The following is a 13,855-nucleotide window of genomic DNA, read 5'->3' on the forward strand; positions in this document are numbered from 1 at the left end:
CAAGTTGCTTTCAAAATAGTTAGGTTTGTGCCCATACACCTCACTCCTCCAACATTTGTCAGAGAAGCTTCTTTTTGTATCCAGAGACTCATAACCAGTGCTCACAATTAGGTGACTGTGAGTGCTTAGACTCAGGGAACACTGTGAAAGAGGAGACAGAAAGAATATAAGAGCCAAAGGGTGAGAAAGAAATTTGTGGATGCTGTCCTTTGAACATGATATGACTAGTGTATCATGGACTCAGGACAGCCATAGTTACCTGTATAAACCTACACAAAATCCATCCAGCCAAAATGCCAGCATGGAGGAGGAGGTGCTCCCAAAAGAACATTCCTGATTGAGGAGTTATTGGGAGTTGATAGCTACTTGGGGAGGGGATGTGGGCGCATGGATGACATCAGTTGTTCTTTGTGAGTCATTGGAAAAAATAATAAGGACACGAAGATAGGAAGGCAACGTTTTAGGGGAGGGTGTGGGGTATTGAAAGGGAGAAATGGAGGGTGGACATGTTCCCATTTCATTGTACACATATACGAAATTCTCAAAGAATAAATTAAAAAAGAGAAATATAACCACCAAGAGGAAGGACAAAAGCCTCTTATTCTAGTCTCTGTAAGAAAGTGAGATACCAATTTTAATAACCATCAACTGACAAGTAACTGCTTATCTCCTACCTTCTTACAGAATTTTTCCATTAGTTAATCCCAGCATTTATAAACTTTGAAGATTTTTTTTCCCCCTGTGAATTAAAGTTTCTTTCCTTTAGCGAAAATATTACAAAGTGGAAACATGCATTTGGACACAAGAAAGTAGCTGACATCAGGCTTCACGATTCCTTGAAAAGGGCAGATGGTGTGAGTGAAAATTATTTAAAAAGCGTTTTCAAGAAGCTGAAAACACAACTATGATTCTTGGAAGAAGGGAGACGCGCAAGGGAACCGCACACTCACCTGGCATTCCGCTTGAAGGGGCCTTCGTAGTGGTGGCAGGAAATGATAGCACAGTAGAGATCAGAACTGGGAAACTGAGAGATTAGATTTTAAAGGAAAAGGTACTGGATGACAGTTGTATGACGGGAGGGCACATATATTAGCCTGGTAAAGTGTCTTGAGCCATTTCCCGAAAGCCAGATTGAATATTGCCAGGACAGGACTGTGAGGTCTGAGATGGTGTCTCTGGAGCTGAGCAAAGCTTTCAGATGCCATGCAGATTGGGGAGCGGGTGAGTTTCTGGTTTTCTAATAGGTAAACACCTGTCTTGCTGAGTAAACTGAGTATTTTTGGGGAAAAAGCTGTACCCCGGGACTAAAGAAAATAAAAAAGATAAGTTCTCACTAAACCATAACACATTTGAAAAGATTGAAACAATCTTCCAGAGACTTTGCTGCTTAACTGAATGGAAAAATATGACTGCAGAATTCATATTTCCTACAACACAATTAGCATAGTAGTAGACCTGCAAAGAATTAAGAAAGTATCACTAATGGCAGTGAAGTCTGAAGTGATCCAGATGTTGTAATTAACACACACCTCCTTTTATGCAACCACTAAAAGTATGTTCAAAGATGTAAAGGAAAAATAAGGCATGTTGAGTAAATATACAGATTCTGAGCAGAGAAAAGTCAATTATGAAATATAATCACATGAAGAACTCAAGTTTATAATGTTGGAAATGAGATGCTCACACAGGTTTGATGTTGTAAAAAAATATGGCCAGAGAACTCTAGGAAGATCTTTTTAATCATTTCAGAATTAAAAGACATTAATAAATAAATTGAAAATGGCTCTGTGACTTGTAAGACAATTTTTAATGGCTCAAACTAGTTGTTGTTGGAGTGCTATGAAGAGAAAGAAAACAGGCAAAATATTTTTTAAAATAATTACAAGATCCACAACTTGGAGAAAACATATTTAAGAAAATCAGTGAACATGGAAATTTATATCTCAACAAAATCTTTGTACATCATAGGTAATAAACATCCAAAATCTGAAATAAAAAAGCTGTTATAAAGACATGAGAGAAAAGGAAACATTGCAATGGAACAATAGGAATACACAGATTATGTCTCAAGTCATCAGAAAATGTATAGGTTATGAGACAATTGGAAGATATTTTAATGTGCCACCTGAAAACAAAACACTCAACCTACCCGCCCCCCCCCCCCCCCCGGGAAACATCCTTCAAAGATGAAGGTAACATAAAAGTATTTTTGGATCAAAAGAATTAGAAAGAAATTTGTCAGAAGACTGGAAGTATAAAATATGCCTCACAAATCTTCAACTACAAGAAAATCAAACCTACAGAAAGGGCTGAAAATAATTAGGTATGGTAAATAGTTGAGCAACTATTAAAATAAATTTTATTTTCCTTTTTTGCATTTTTGGAAGACCAAACTGATTAATAAAAATTACTTCCTTTTATTGTAAAGTTAAAAGTAAAATAGAAGCAACAACATCTTCAGTAAGTCAATATCTCCAGTAAGCAATAGATTAAGTTAATTCTATAACATTGTTGAACTTTATGTAAAGTGAAGCAATTTCTTCTAAGCAGTGTGTGATAAGTTTGTTTATTTGATCTTGAATGTTAGTTATTAGAAACTGACATATAAAATACATAGAAAAGTCTAAGAAGGCAATGTATTTTAATACTGAAAAAAAAATAGATATCAACAATGTAAAGAAAAGGGAAACCTAATTTGTGTGAAATAAAAAAGATGGCAGCAATGTGGCTCATTTAAAGTTATTTATATGTTGGATCTGGAAAGAAAGTTCAGTGGTTAAAAGTGCTTACTACTCTTACAGGGGATTTACTTCATTTCCCAGCACCCTCACTAGAAGGCCTGCCACTTCCTGTAATTTCAGGGATCTAATGCCCTCTTCTGGCCTTCATGGGCACCTGCACACATGTAGTGTACATAAAGTCATGTAGGCATGCTCTATCACACAAATAAAACTATATTTTTAAACTTACCCTATCTTTATTAACATAAGCAGGCTGAATAAGTCTATACAATTAAAAGATTTTCTTGTTGAATAAAAACATGACTGAACTATACTTAAATCAATCCATTTTAATATAAAGGTATAAAAAATTGACAGAAAAGGTGTAGACAGTATATTTCACAAAATAAGCTCAAGGAAGCTGCTGTGCATATATATGTATGGGGGTAGCTAATAATTTTAAGAGATATGGATTGCCAGAGGAGGAGATTATACAGGAAGAAGGTAAATTTACATGTATCTGAGACTGTGAGATTGTTTGAGTCAAAGCATTGCACCTTTTCCACCCAAGGAAAGCCAGGAAACAGGATAGTAATTTACACAAACAGGCAACAACCGTATATCCTTTGTTTCATTGTTTTGTATTAATATGTAGAATAGCATCTATATACTATAAATTGGTTTGAAAAAATTAGGATATTATTATATTGGTACAAGTTTGAACTGTTAAATAAGTAGCTATATATTACAATGTATTAAACAAATTGATTCATTAAAGAAACAAATCAAGCATATAACATGATTTTATACATAGAAAAACCTAAAGACTACAAAAAGCAATTGTTAGGAATGATAAATAGACTCAGTAAGTTTGCATGATACAGTGTCAACATGCAACATTCAGAAGCATTTTAAAAAACCAGTAATGAAACTGCTGAGAAAGCAATGAATGGAACAATCTCAATCATAATAGTTATAAAAAGAAAAATACATAGGAACAAATTTAACAAATAAGTAAGTGATCTCTGCAATGAAAATATAAACCACCCATGAAAGAAATTGGAAAGGACACAGAACAATAGAAAGAATTCATAAATGGGAAGAACCAGGAACATCCACAATATCCAAGTGGTTTGCACAGGTTCAATGCAATTCCTGTCAAAATATCAATGGCACTCTACATAGAAATAGAAACAAAAGCAGCCTTGCAATTACTGAAGCAAAAAAGACCTTGAGTAGCCAAAGTTGGAAGCATTGTGAAACGTGACTTCAAAACATACTGCAGAGTTAGAATACAAGGCCTCTGCATGGTGTCAGCTTAAACCAGAAACCTAGACCAGTGGAAAACAAAAAGAGAATATAAAAATAAACCCATGCATCTATAGCCAGTTTGTTTCCTGTAAGGACAGCAAAGCCCATGTTAGGGAAGAGGATTATGGTTCTGGGTAAACTGGCCTTGTCTTACTGTTTTTCAATTGCTATCGTTTTCAAGGCAACTTGTAAAGCAAACTGTTTAATTTGGGCGTCTGGCTTCTGGCAGTTAGAGTCCATGATGACCAAATACTTGAGAGCTCACATCTTGATCTGCAAATAGGAAGGAGGAGGAGGAGGAGGAGGAGGAAGAGGAGGAGAGAGAGACTAGGAATGGTACAAGTCTTTTGCATGCTCAAAGCTCACCACCCACAGCGACTCGAAGGCTCTCCCAGTGACAAATCTCCTCCAACATGGCCACACCTCCTAATCCTTCCTCAAAACTCCACCAACCTGGGACCAAGTATTCAAACATGAGCTTATGGGGGGGGGGTGCTACTTCCATTCAAACCACCACAGACATTCCCATGCAGAAGACTGAATTAAAAGCAGATCTCTATTGTTCACCATGGGGGGAGGTTATCGATCAAAACCTAAGACCTCAACCTAAGAAAATACTAGGATGAAACATAAGAGAAATACTCTAAGGCACTGTGATCTGAATAGATTTCTTTTAACAACTCATATTCAGAGTATATAACTACTTAATCCTACAACAATAACAATAAAATACTCAAACCCAAACCACAACAGAAGTTTGATTTAAAAAGAAGCAAATTATCTCAAGACACCTTCCAAAGAAAGTCAGCCAAGAACCATAAGACATGAAAAATGATAACCTCTAACCATCAGGGAAATGGAAATGAAAGTCACAGGGAATTAAATCTCATTCCAGTTATGCTGGTTGTCTTCAAAGAGACAAAATGTAACCAGTGTCAAGGAGGGTTCTGAGAAGGGAATTCTTATGGTCTGTTGGAGGACTGCTGTTTACTATAGACATTGTGGGAAACAGTATGACAGCTCCTCAAAGAACTAGAAATAGAACTGCTATTTACCCATCCATTGTCACTCCTGATTGTGTATCCAGGGGAAATGACATCAGTGTGGCAAAGAAATAGTTGTACTTGCAGGTTTACTCTAGCACTTACTCATAATGCCAAGAGATTGGATAAGAGAAATGATAGGGAAAAAATGTAGTGTTTGTGCGCAGTGGAATGTAAAGCATAAAAGGAATGCAATTTTGTCCTTTGAAGTAACATGGATAGAACTGGGAGACGCCATGTTAAATAAAATAAGCCAGATACAGGAAAACAAATACTGCATTAGTCTCACTCATATATAATGTGCATGCTGAAAAGTTGGCTCTATGCCTGTGAAGGGCATAGAAGACAGAACAGGAATAATCTGCAGTTGAGTATAGGGTATAGTTGGAGAGGAGGATTAACTTCCAATGTCTTGCAGCATAGTATATCTAAGGTAGACAACAGCTAACTGTGTATTTCAAAATGACTACTAACAATTTTTAAATGTTTCTGACATAAAGAAATAATAATTATTTGAAATTATGGATATGCTAGTCACACTGCACTGATTGCTACACAATATAGTTTTGTGTCTCATAACTACATATAGTTTTTCTTTGCCCATTAATTTCCTTTTGAAAAATGAGTAGAGCCAAAACTTTGGATTTTGGTGGTTTGATTTTGACTAGATCATAAGGAGTACTATCATTGTATTTGTCCATTTCCCTCCCAAAATAAATTAGTGAAATAATGAATTTTTTTGTACAACATCTAGCTCTTTGTTGCTAAATTAATTTTAAAAATATGTATGAGAAAATAGGAAGAAGTTAGTTAATATTTTTATGCAAAGAAAAAATATTTCTCTTGGAATAATGACTGCCCAGAGAAACCATTCCATAATTACTCCAATGGGAACATTTGCCTTTGGAAAGGGATTTGGATGGGTAAAATTTGGAACTGGTTGGAATTAAGCAACCACATTAGAGACAGTGAAAGTCAAATTCAAAGCCTCATTTATAGGCATTACCTCTCCTTGGCATTTGTTCTTCCAAATACTTTTCTGATCAGTTGACTTAGTCCTCCATGAAATTCTCGACATGCTGGTTTTCCTATTAGCATCTCATCATAAGATTTGCATTACTGTATGAAATATGATGTTGGGTATATTTATATGAAAATCTGCCATCTTTGTCTCAGGTTTTATTGACTATTTGTTCAGGCTTACTGTTTTCAATAATAACTATAATTAGGAATGAGAATGACAGAGCCAACTTTATATTCTAGCTTTTTTTTCTCTCCTTAATAAACAGAACAGAGGTCTACTTCAAGTTAAAAAAAAAGTTTTGGAATTTTATCTGTAAATAGTTTGTATTTCCTAAATGTCTGTAAACACTGGTAACTTCTAACCTGTGAGATGGTTGTAAATTTTCAACGGCACCGCATCCAGTCTCTGCGTGCAAAGGGTGGACCAGAACAACAGGACAGGAAGAATGAAGCAATGGAGGGGTGAGAATTACATGTGACCGGAGGCCAGCTCCGAGACCTGCTACTGCAGGCCCTGGCCTGGGGAAATAAAACTGACACTCGCTGTTTATCATGTTTCAAGACCAGAATGTAAAATGAAAACCATTACTACCTCTCAGGATGCAAGGAATGTACAAGAAAGGATTAAATCAATTGAAGATGTTATCTCCATGGGAAAAGGAATTCTAATTAAATTGAAGTCTTTTTAAAAATAGGCTGTCTGTTTCAAAAGACTGATAGAGACATATATTTGATGAGTCAAGCCGGCCTTTTCAAGGCCCTACTCTGGCTTCTCTTCTATTTATTCTTGTGATTAGAGGGATAAACAGCCCAGAAGGGCTTCCTATCTACCAGATCCAACCAACTGGTCTTAACAATCACTTCTGGGCTTACAGATAATTCTTGTATCAAATAAGTTGATAAAAGACACTAAGAATTAGTAGGATTGGACTAGGGTCTTACACACTGCATTTGTCAAAGCACTTCCAGGCCCTAATGCACCCAGCATGTGTGGCCATCTAAGGAAACCTAGAAATGCATGACACTATCTTCAACCTTTGTGAACAGATAACATGGCATGCTGTCAAGAGACAAATGGGGCAGTGAAAGAAAGACAGAAAACAACGTAGAAGTGACAGAAGGACAATGGCGTATTGTGGAGTCATTTAGGAGCATGATTTTTTTTTTTTACTCTTAGCAATATGACTTTGGGCATATTAAAAAAAAAACAGGACTTGAAGGTTTTCTATCTTGGAAGTGAAAAGATGATCAAAGTTATAGTTGAGGGGCAAAAGTGAGTTTCTTAAGACAAAGTGTCACATACACTAAGCATTGATATGTGAGGGCTGGGATGTGAGGACTGCAGTGACAATGCTACCAAGGCAGAACAAGAACTCTACTACCGTGAATACTTCCATGGGTCGGAGCAGTTGACTTCAGAGCTGAGTGGGCCCTGAATGTGAACAAGTGTGTGAAATTGTGACATGTTTAGATGTCACTGAGAGAACCACCTTTTAGAGTCATAGGCCATTGATGCTTTTACCGTGGGAACAGGTGTCAGGACTTAACGCATTTGCCCACATTCTCTGAATGGGCTTCTGATTGCTGTTGGAGCCAGTGTCAGATCTGCCCCATGAGGGACACAGTGTGACATAATTTTAGTGACTTTCATTGTGTTTGAGGTATCCTTGCCAGGTTATAGCTTCTTATCTCACATTTAAAGTGATTTGAGCACACTAATGAAGGTTCATTGCTTAATGATTAAGAAAACATGAATCACTTTACTCCTCATGTGAATTCTCTGTTCTAAAGTAAAAATGTATTGAGCTTCAAAAGTACTGGGCCTGGTAGAGCACCCCCACACCCCTAGAGTTGTGTGATGCCCTAGATAGAGCTAGAGCCCCTCTCTAGTTGTGTTATCCCCTAGGTTTATATATATATATATAAATATATATATATATATATAACAAATAACTAGTTGTCCTTTTGCAAAGTTCCCATATAGTATGAATTGAGCTCCTCACGAGTCAAATGCAAGTAGCTTCATTCTTCAGGAGGATATCAAGCTATAATAAACAGAAACTTGAGTACAGTGGCTTCACTGAAAAAGAAGTAATATTTGTCTTTTACCTAACAGGGCACTGTGGGACTCTGACTTAGTCCTCTCATCTCAGTGTGTGATACTAATCTTTAGATTTGTGGATAGCTGGTGTATCAGTGCTGTACATAGTAATGGAGCACTGTGTTTGCATGTTGGATGGGTAGGAAGGGCAGGGCAAAGGGCAACGGAGCAAAAGTCATCTGAATAAGTCATTTCCATTATGTATGAAGAAAAGCAGTGTTTTATGTGACCAACATATGTATCCATCCTGTACATCTACCCCTCATAGAAGCCCATGATTATTTAATTTGGTACATTGTTTTGCCTCCAACAAAATAGAGTGTACTTAGCAAAGAAGTAGGGAGAATGGCCTATTTTGATTAACAGAGTTGACGGGATGTATTTCTCAACAGTCTTATGCTAGGGTGGTTTATATGCTTTCCATAAAGGTCTCTATGTTAGAAGCTCTGTGTCCAGAGCAGTACTGGTGAGGGATGGTGGGCTCTTTGAAAGGTGGAGTCAAGTGGGAAGAGGTTGGATAAGTAGAGACAATGTCTTAGGGACAAATTAATGCAGGCCATGTGGGACGCCAGTTAGTTCCCACCAGAATGAGTTGTAAGGAGATATATGCTTATCCTTTAGTTTCTGGGATCCTGTTTCAGCATTCCTCTTACTCGTGCACCTATGATTGTGATGCTATGTGTCACAGGCGTCATGAGAGGTCACACCAATGGAGACATCCAGTCTTGGAGTTTTACCACTCCAAACTGTGAGCTAAGTAGACTTATTCATGTAGTACAGAGCCTCAGGTGTTTTGTTAGAGCAACATAAAATGAGATGATATAGTAGACATGACCCATGAGAATTTCATGCAGCATATAAACAAACAGTAGTTTGGAAAAGTGACAACCATGCTATCACTAAAATCTAGAATAGTGCCAGGCAGTGGCACATACCTGTAATCCTAGCACTCGGGAAGGCAGAGGCAGGCAGATCTCTGTGAGTTCGAGGCCAGACTGGTCTACAAAGTGAGTCCAGGACAGCCAAGGCTACACAGAGAATCACTGTCTTGAAAATCTGACAAACAAACAAACAAAAAACCTAGAATGGTCCACTGATGTCAGAGAACTAGCATCTAGCCCTACCTACTTCTCTCAAACTTTATAGGCCTTTCTGTTTTTCTAGGAATATTTACATTTTTGTCTCTACATTATTATTTATCATGTTGGATTAGCATTAAGTTTTGGTACCCTGTCCTCAAATCTCTTTGTATCTGTGGAGCCCAGATTAAACATCAGGCATATGGGGACAACCAATACAAATTTATAGGCAACTATTATATAAAATTAAATGAATATAAGCATTGATGTAGATTGGAGTCATGAATCACAAAAGCTATGGTATGGAAGTAATTCTAAAAAGTTACTTGGCAAAAAAAAATTAAGAAAAGGTTATTGTGGCAGGGGTGAGTTGGTAGCATGTGATGAAATTTTATACTAAAGGAAATCACGGCAGTAGTGAGTAAAATGCACTAAGTGCATTGGTGTTTTTGTTGTTGTTGTCTTTCTTTCTTTCTTTCTTTCTTTCTTTCTTTCTTTCTTTCTTTCTTGCAGTCTTTCTTTCTTTTAGATGGTGGTGGAAGAGGAAAAGAAGGAGGTTTTAGCACTTGGCTAACAATTTAAATATCTGTTAAATACTTAGGAATATCATATTTAATTTGAGAGTCAGTAAAAACAATTATAGACCCCCTCACAGAAAACATCATAAGAATATTATATCTTAAGAAGATTAAGCAGTGAAGTGTATAATTAATAAAATTTGAAAAGAAAAAGAAAGTCTGGGTAAAAAGACCACAGAGGGCATGATTAAAGTCCAGAGGGGAGGTCTTAGGGAGGGCAGCTTCTCTTCAAAGGCCTTAGATTAGAAGTGCAGTCTCAATTTCTTTTTGAGGGCATACTGACAGCTTCAAAAGGCATCCCAGTCGCCTCCTAAATTCCCTAAGGAATCCTAAGCATTTTTCTAAACACCCCAAATCACTTAAGAAAGAATTACTCTTTCCAAATACAGAAGAAAAATTTCAAAGTAGGGAAAATGATGTGTTAGTGTACAGAAAAAAAATTTTAAACTTTATTTTGAAAAGTTATTTATTTGATTTCAGCGGTAGCCCAGTTCTTTGTAAGTTCACTCCCACACAGATACAGTGGTTTTACTATCTGAAAATTCTTGAAAATATTTTGTGTCCTTCACAACACAATGTATTTCATCTTCCATACTCATCTTTTTTTTTTTACATTGAAATAAGATAATAGGCTTTTTTTCCTTCTGCATTATGGATAGTGATAGATTTAACTAGTGCTGCAGCAACCAATAGAACACACACATATGCAGTCTTCCAAAGTCTCTTATGAGGTAGTTTAACAGCTTGCAACAAACAAACAACAACAACAACAAAAGTGATTTGCTTATTTGTGGTAAGTGTTCTGCTATTTGTTCATTATATGGTAATGGGTAGACAGAATCTAAATCTGCACAAGATTTATTATCTTCACTGTTAGACTGAAAAACAAGTAAACAGATAAATAAATAAAAAATAGCTTTGACAATCTATGAGGGATGCATGAGAGGCTGAGATACAGTACTATAGTGTGTGGTGAAGAGTGTGGAACGGGTGTGTCTAGGGAGGTAGTCCTTTAATGGAGGCTGAAGATAAAATACAAAGAGCCTATTTATAAGGCTCTTTTTGAAATTTTTATTTTTAATTTATTCACTTTACATCTTGATTGTAACCCTCCCTCCTGCTTCCCTTAGTCCTCAGAAAAGGAAAGCCTTCCTCTCCTATCGTCTGACCCCAACCTATCAAGTTTCATCCTGACTGCCTGCAACCTCTTCCTCTTGTGGCCAGGCAAGGCCTCCTCGCCACGGGGACGTGACCAATGAGTGGTCGTTAGCGTCCATGTCAGAGGTAGTGTCTACTCCCCATATTATGGGACCCACAAGGTGACTGTGCTACCTACTGGCTGTATCTGAGCAGGGGTCTAGGTTCTCACCATGTGTGGTCCTTCATTGGTGCAGCAGTCTCTGCAGGCCCCGCTGGGCCCAGATTTGTTGGCTCCATTGGTTTCCTTGTGGCGCTCGCTCCTGTCCCCTCCAGGTCCTTCAATGGCCCAACTCTTCCATAAGACTTCCTGCGCATAGGTTCTTAAGAGACAAAACTAGCAGAGAAAACAGCATGAATAGAAGTCTGAAATTTCTGTATTTCTATATATAATCTTACCTAAGCATTGGGGTTGAAAAGAATTACATCGAAAATTTAAAGAGAATAATTTATAAGGGCCCAGAGACAATGACGGACAAATGAGAAGAGACAAGCGAGGCTGTTGTCACTTCTGGTGACGAGGGGAAGGCACCGAGGACTGGCATTATAGTCAATGAATAACAAGAGCTATACAAACACGCATACCAAGAAGGAAGTGTGGCCCTGAGGGATGGAGGAATTCTGGGAAAGCACAGCCAAGCAGAAAACTGGTTGATCTACCTCTATCTCTTCCCAGTATTTGTCTTCCTAACTGTTTGCTTCCTATTGGCCAAATGCGTCCGACAGGCAGATGGCCAGGGAGGCCTGCTTCTGCAGTCCACTATGTGCACCTCATAGAGTGATGAAGAATGCATAGTCAGGAGGAGGCCAAGCACCGATCATCTAACAGAGAAAAATGGTTAGAATTTCTGAGAGAATTAGGTAATCAATTAAATAGCTTATAAAACCCAGACTTATAGAAGCTCTCAGTTCCATTGTTGATGGTGTTATTCTGCAGCGGGTAGAGTCTTCAGAAAGAGGTACCTTCATGGCGGAATAGGCCATAGATGTGACACTTGAAGGGTAGACCCCCCCCCCTGGTCCTGCCATGCTTTTTCTGCTCCCTGGAATGCGCCATGTGAAGCTGCTGTGGACTGAGGCTGAGGCCCTCATACCTCCAGGATGGACTGAAATCTCGCTGGTACTAGTAGCCAAAACAAGCCTGTTCTCTAAGTTGTCTCTGCCATGTTTTTTTGTCACAGCTATGAGAAAGCCAACACAAGATTCGCACAGTTTAAAAACCCACTCATGAAATCACTACTTATGAGTAGCAGAGCAGATCCGCTTACTCATGTAATTATAACAATAACTATAGAAATAGAAAATGCCCAATTTTCTTTGCTAAATATAACTTGAACAATTTGGAGTTTATTAAAGTTTAAAGATTTTTTTTTTACACTTGCCGGCTTTATTTCTGGTAACAAGAGGCTTTTTTCCCCCTATCAGATACATTGTCCTACAGAGATAACTTTGAACGCTGAAGACGATATGAAAAAAATATTTAAGAGTAACAAGAAATGATTGGATGCAGGCAAAAAAATAAAAATAAAAAAGGGAGATGGGATTCATGGAAGGAAGGAACAACAGTATTTACTTCTCACTTGCCACTTTTTGCTGGATGAAGAGCTATAATGAGAAAAAGAATATGCTGTCTCAAGCTCAGAAGACCAACCTTCCAGGCCAGATGGACCAGAGAGCAGAGTCCACAGTTACCATAGCAGCTGGAAGCAGAAGAAAAGGATCTTGGAACCAAAGATGCACAGCACTACTTTCTGAGTCAATTGCATGAGCCAAATTTCTGTTTAGCCTTTCTAGATTTCCAGGGGCCTCTAACAGTACAACTAAGGCTATAGTAACTGACTAGAACTGGGAACTCTGCCCATCATAAGGAAAACTAAAAACTAGATGTTGAGTCCATATCAGTTAACTGCCTGCCAAAACAAGCAAAATAATCAACAGTCTTTTGCTGGGAGAGAGTGGAATCCAGGGTCCCTACAATAATGCAAAGTTCTAAACTCTAATAACTATTTTTGAAAAGGCAGGAACTATGTATTGTATTCAAGAGAAGAGAAAAACCACGGAGGTTGTGCAGGTTTCTTAGGGTGATAGAATCAAGAAACCTATTTTTAGTTTTAGTAAGTAGTGTGTGTGTGTGTGTGTGTGTGTGTGTGTGTGTGTGTGTGTGTGTGTGCGCGTGTGTGCTGCATAGGTCTGCATGTGTGTGGAAACCTCCGGTGTCATCCCCAGGGAGACTGTCCAAATCCTCTGAGACAAGATCTTTTCCTGCCCTGAAGCCATGACCCTTCCCTTCACACTTGTCACCAGCTAGATTAGACTTGCTGGCAGTGAACTCAGGGACTCTTCTCTCTGCCGCTTCAGAGCTGGGGGAACAAGTGTTCAACTTACGTGAATTCTGAAGATGAAACTGCTCCTCACACTGAGCCACAGGAAGCACTATGTTGAAGTAGTTGTTTAAATTCAACCACAGAGAAAAATGTGCTCGTGGTAGGTACACAATTCAACAGGACAAAAGGAGAAAGGGGAACAATAGCAACTATGGAACAACAATAAAACAAACAGTAAAATGGCACGCAAACATCTATTTGTAATAGATGCATTAAACATAGAGTGAAGACTTCAAATAGAAAGCAGAAACTGCACATCACCAATTAGGGGCAAATTTTAATATGCTCACACAGATTAAAAAGACTAAAACAACTTTTTAAAAGTCTTGCTAGTAAACATTTATGTGCGTATTTATATGTTTTAGCCATTGCAGTGAATTTAATTTTTATTACTTATTTCTTGTGATTATAATTCCATC

The sequence above is a fragment of the Acomys minous genome, assembly GCF_964271855.1.
Source record: "Acomys minous genome assembly, chromosome: 3".
NCBI classification, from domain to species: domain Eukaryota; kingdom Metazoa; phylum Chordata; class Mammalia; order Rodentia; family Muridae; genus Acomys; species Acomys minous.